Below are 5691 nucleotides of genomic sequence, written 5' to 3' on the forward strand. Positions count from 1 at the left end.
AAGCAATTGATTTACCAAGAGGTATTTTAATTCGGCATGGATTGCTTTTTTCCTGTTTCTTCACTCTGATTACTCATTTATGTCAAAGAATTCTCCATGAATTTGCTACATAGGTACTTTATAGTGTTAACCATTAAATAATTATAATTGTCTGTCGAAAGGACTTCAGTTGATTGAAATAGACAGTTTGTCTGAATGAATTCATTCAAAATAGACAGGTTATCATATTTAAAGAATTAACGCTATGAAATGTCTAGATGGTTAACTTGTAGAGCACACTTAAAAAAACTGAGTGAGCTTTACCGCATTAAAATAGGTAGAGAATTACAGACTTCTTGCAAAATCTATTGCTACTTTAAAGTTTTTCTGGGTTAAGGACACACAACGTAACACCACTCTGTTTTATTCATGACTAAGCTGGACTATTCATTTTACAGCGGATACATAATGTATCCTGTCTACGATGGCTTTTGGTATTCCATAGTTCAGCACCGGTAGGGTGCTGGTGACCAACTTTCTGACAATAACCATCACTTTTGCTTAACACCAGGAAAAAAAGTATAAGTAATTGAAAATGACTGGATGCAAGAGTCAATTTGCTTGAGACGAGGATTTAAATTGTATTTCACCTTCTGCTCGGCAAATTCATTGCATTTCATACTTTCTTCTTAGCGTTGAGTAAATCAAGAACATTACAGTCCAGGGTAGTTCGAATAAACATGTCGTCTACAAAAATATGAGCTTTTCTATTTGTTCAATTAATAAAAAGCAATTTATATACATTTTGCTGATGGAAGCTGAATAACTCTAAGACACTTGCTTCCGCATGATAAAAATATAAAGAAAAGATTCATTTATGAACTTAAATTTGTGTCAGAAGAAATGTCTGAAATGGAATCAAGCATCCGTCAACGAAAGATGTAAATTTCTTTTAATCTATTCGATGTGTGGAAAAAATTCATAGCTTTGCTGACGATAGCTTTATTTGAACCTATCAGCAATGGGGTTTGTCTCTTATATTCAACTCTAGGAAAAAAGTATAAGTCATTGAAAATCACTGAACGCAAGAATCAATCTGCTTGAGACGAGGATTTAAGTTGTATTTCACCTCCTGCTAATTTCGATTAATTTTTTTGTTGTCAGCTGTTTCAAGTATTAGACGAAGTATTTTGTAAAATTTTTACGGCAATCTGTGTCTCTTGTTATACATTTAGTAGTGTCTACTCATCTTTATTTTTACTGTTTACTGTGAATTAACTTTTTTAATCATCACTGAAATATATGTAGAATGAGTTTGTTTAATTTTTTCATGATGTTCTTACTTTCAAAAAGATATCAAATAACACCAAAAATGTTTTTTTTTTAAACAAAACGGTTACGCCAAGTATTAAAAGTGTAGCCATTTCATAAAAAATAAATCCTTGCTAAAAAAATACCAAGCAAAAATATTAAATCAAATCCAATAAATTAGCCAAGCAAAAATCCTGTGGTGTACTGGTATGTGTGAGGCACGGCCCGGCGAGAGGGCACGACAAATGTAAGAGCGTGCGAACGAGTCAGTCGTTGAATTCGAGGCTCAAGCACACACGGTCTCCGTCAATGATAAATCGGAGGAAATAAAGGCTTTTGGTTGTGGTCAAGGGAGCCGATTTGTTCGCAGGTTTCTTAAGACCTTTCCCGTACATTACAATCTCCTAGGTAGATGCTTAATAGACGTACATGTTTCTCTACAAAAAACTTGGTGTGCCAGCGACTAGCTCCAATATATGGTCCATTGAAGTAATTACGTGAGAAAGCAATTTCTCAGTATATACGTATATCCGGAAAATGTCGGCTTATCCGGTATTGCATATTTTATTTTATGTAACTCATGCATGAAAAACACTACTTTTCGTGCCTCCGAAGTGTGGCGAATGTGGCGCTTTATAGCTATGGATACGATAAAAATTCTGCGCATGCGTACATCGGCCCAATTTTACATTATCGCACTAGTGCTTTCTTCTCGCACTAATGCGATAAAGTAAACTTTGTTCTCGCGCGCTGTTATGAAATACATCCACTTTGGAAGCCTTCCTTGCTCTTCTCATGGCTGCCTCCTCCAACGAAGAGATGTTCCAGTCACTTTGGCTTCGGCTCGTGCCGTTGTGTTACTAATAAAGCTATCGTCAGCAAAGCTATGAATTTTATGCCGTCCTTACTTCAATGGACCATATATTGGAGCTAGTCGCTGGCACACCAAGTTTTTTGTAGAGAAACATGTACGTCTATTAAGCATCTACCTAGGAGATTGTAATGTACGGGAAAGGTCTTAAGAAACCTACGAACAAATCGGCTCCCTTGACCACAACTAAAAGCATTTATTTTCTCTGATTTATCATTGACGGAGACCATGTGTGCTTGAGCCTCGAATTCAACGACTGACTCGTTCGCATGCTCTTACATTTGTCGTGCCTTCTCGCCGGGCCGTGCCTCACACATACCAGTACACCACAGGATTTTTGCTTGGCTAATTTATTGGATTTCATTTAATATTTTTGCTTGGTATTTGTTTAGCAAGGATTTAATTTTTATTCAATGGCTACACTTTTAATACTTGGCGTAACCGTTTTGTTTTGAAAAAACATTTTTGGTGTTATAAAACTTACGACAGATAATTTTATTATTTTTCTTTTGTTTTGTGTGTACTTTGCCGAAATTCGAATAGGTCACTCGCTCGCCGTGCCCGTGAAGACGCGGAGAAAGAGTGAGGGAGAGCCAGCTGGAGTCCCAGGAGGAAGGGAGCTGCGACACGCGAGGGTCGACACTCGCACTATCTGTGGAGAGCAGCTCTACTGGCCCAGGAGGCACGTGCAACGCGGGACAGTTTGACGTCACGCGGCAGCAACGCGCTCTACTCAGCTGATACTCAACCACGACGACTGGAAGTGGCGCACACAGCGCCAAACGAATGAGCACCACTACCAACCCCTATGGCATAGCGCCCATCGCCAGTTTTCGCCTAATTATATTTCCACGAATTGGGAATCCAGGGACGCCTGGTGCACTCTCGCGCGAAAACGAATGGTACTCTTCGTAGGACCTGATATTTATGAATTGTCCACGAACGATTATGGAAATTATTAATTGTCGCGATGACATATCCGAAACTGGCGCGTGGCAAAGATTTTGGGTTGAAGGATTCGTCCGCAGGGCAAATCGCCGCCCATTAGCCTAAAGGGAGGGGGTGCTATCCTTCACGCGAAGACAAAGCGCGTGACGATCGAGAGAATCCTGCTTGGACTAGCGACGGCGATACACGTCTTGTTTTGGTTACTCTGATTAGCTTTTGGTTCGAAGTCTGTACGCGAGTGCACATAGTGCTACGAGGTATACACCGGGGCTCTTTTGAGATTACGCGACCAGGGAACACCACGGTAAGCGAGTGCACTTGACTTTTGTGAGCGACGTAACTTCGTGCGAATCTTGATACCGGATTTTTGTTTGTTTCGTGATTTGTGACTGCGAGTGTAAAGGTCACGCGGAGGGACGACCCCTTACCTTGAATAAGACCAAGGCACGATGGTCCGTCGACCGGCAGGGTTCACTGTTTAGATTTTTGTTCGATATTATTTTGGATTAGAATTTCGTAACGTTTCTCCGAATTGTTTCGTGTCGTTCCGCCCATAAGGAACTTGTACTTTTGATTTTGTATTGTTTAGCTATTGTATTGCGGTAAACGCAGATTAGCCGCGTTACGATGTTGACTTGGAATTCGTACGGTACGCGAAGTACCGGTTAATACCTTCTAATTTTCCTTCTGTTTTGTCTTTTTGATTTATTTGAATTACTATTTTTATTTGTAAATAATCACTTCTGTCCTGTACAAAATCGTCGCGCTTTGCGCCGCCGATTTTCTTTAATAAACCGAACCTTTTTATATTAGATCGAAGTATCCGGATTCTTTTGTGTGTCGCGTTATCGTCTGACCCATCCGACCTATTGTTCCGAATCCCAACGCCTCCACGTAGCTGAGTTAGCCAACGTAGGTACGTGAAGATGAATCGTAGAAATTGATACGTGGTTCCCATTTTGGAACCTGGTGCCGAACAATGCCGTAGGTATTTCACGTTGAAATTTGTTAACCCCTGGGTTGCCTGGAACGTGTAGGAATCGCGTAAAATTGTGCGCCGGTCGGTCCTGCATTTTCCGGTGAGGTCGATCGCGTAAAAATACGTCACCATTTATAGTATACTTCTAAATATTTGTTTTAACAATTATAAACGTACCTAATTATCTATATTGAGAGGCTACATATACGTAGGTGGGTCAAGAAATTGCATTTTATAAAAATACTTTCTATTCGATAGTAACACCTTTTAGCTTTATTCCCTAAAAATTTCATTGAAATATTTCCAAAATTCCGGGGTGAACGCTTTTTCTCAGATTCGTGTAGTAGCCACCTTCGCTTCGCTCGGGCAGCAATCTCCACGATCGTCTGAAAAAAGGCGCGTTCACCCCTAGGTGCACAACGTACAATTGTTTTTCCCTGTTTCGAATAAATGCTTTCGCCCTTTACTCGGGATCAGGCTATGCCTTTAATTACCGTGGGAAGAATGAATGAAGTTGCATATGAGATGGAATTGATTCTAAATATAGTAAAACATATGGATACCAAGACCAAATAAATATGTAACTGAAAACCTAGGAGATTCTACATCTACTTTGATTTATGGAATCTAAGGAGTTCCTTCACCAAATATAATAATTATAAGTTGCTTAAATTGATATCGATGATTATGAGCCGTCAAGAATCGATGTATAGTGATAAAAATGAGAAAAGATTGGAATTAAAATAGCAGAAATACGAAAGAAAATGTAACAAGCAAACAAACACAATTTTCTATAAAGCAAAGTAACCAGAATTAAGTTCCTGGATATGAATTTATCCTTTTTAAAAACGATTACAAAATGATTTTAACTCTAATTACAATATGAATATTAATAAGAGTGATGCTGCTCGATTAAGCTGTCAATTCTCACTGGCTTCCTCTCGATCATTCCTCTATGAAGACAGCTCGGTTTCTAGTGTTTATTTATCTTATCGGTAATGCTCCTGTAGTCATCATAACTTGTGTGGGACATTGCCAGTTACATCTGGTGTACTAATGGCAGACAATTTTTTTTATACACAATCCAAGTCCCAACGTTCTCCTTCTTCGTCTTCCTCCCACGGTAGAGGCTCCATGTCAAATAAGGTACGCAAACCCAGCAAATCGCCCGCGGGCTCATCCCGGACAGGCCACCATATGTTGTCTGCTGCCGCCCGGAGACCTTGCCTCTCCAGCCGCACCATCACCATCTCCCTGATGCAGATGTATCCGTGGTCCTGGAATCAGAGAAGGAGGAACTCTGTATAAACGCATACAAACTACCCTCTCTTCAATCATCTTTTTCCGACACTTCTAAATTAATACATACCTTTGGAGAAGAAGAGCTCGTAGACCGGAGGACTTCCTCCCCCTCGTACTCCTCCTCAAAACTTGAAAACTCAGGATCCGCAAAGCACCCTTCGTCCTCCCTGGGTAGAAGCCACCAAAGGGGCCTTACCTCCATCGGCTCCATTCCAAAGATGCCCCGCAGGTTAAAAAGTGAGAAGAAGTCCCATTCCCATTCGTGTCTCCGGGTTCGCTTACGCTGCCTGCGAAGCTCGTA

This window comes from Cephus cinctus, unplaced genomic scaffold (genome assembly GCF_000341935.2).
Source record: "Cephus cinctus unplaced genomic scaffold, Ccin1 Ccin1_scaffold0002, whole genome shotgun sequence".
NCBI lineage: Eukaryota > Metazoa > Arthropoda > Insecta > Hymenoptera > Cephidae > Cephus > Cephus cinctus.